The sequence below is a fragment of the Pterocles gutturalis genome, unplaced genomic scaffold, assembly GCF_000699245.1.
Source record: "Pterocles gutturalis isolate BGI_N339 unplaced genomic scaffold, ASM69924v1 scaffold14100, whole genome shotgun sequence".
Lineage (NCBI taxonomy): Eukaryota > Metazoa > Chordata > Aves > Pterocliformes > Pteroclidae > Pterocles > Pterocles gutturalis.
In genome coordinates this window covers 1-395 of record NW_010146046.1, presented here as the reverse complement: position 1 = coordinate 395, position 395 = coordinate 1, and positions in this window count along the sequence as shown.

Sequence of the window (395 nt, the reverse complement as noted above, 5' to 3'; positions counted from 1 at the left end):
GCGCACCCCTGCCTGTGAACGCAACAGCCCTTACAATGCATCAGGAAAAAAAACAAAACAAAACAAAACAAAACAAAAAAAAACAACCCCCAAAAAAACCCAACCAAAAATCTTGCCTTAGCAGAATAACGAGGCGCCCAGGAATTGGGAGAGGGAAGCACAAGCACTGGGGAAGCCCGTTAAAGACCAGCCCAGCAGAGCACAGCCCGGCCTGCCCGGGCCTGGAGAAGGGCCCTGGGCAGGAGGCGCGGCTGCCTCAGAGCAGGGGCGGGAGGCCGCCCAGAGCTCTTCCCCGCTCCATGCTGGGCCGGGCCCTGCTGCTGCTGCCGCCTACCTCAGCTCCCGGAACGGCGTGCAGACTCCCGGGCTCCAGCTCGGTGGGGGTCGGGGTCAGG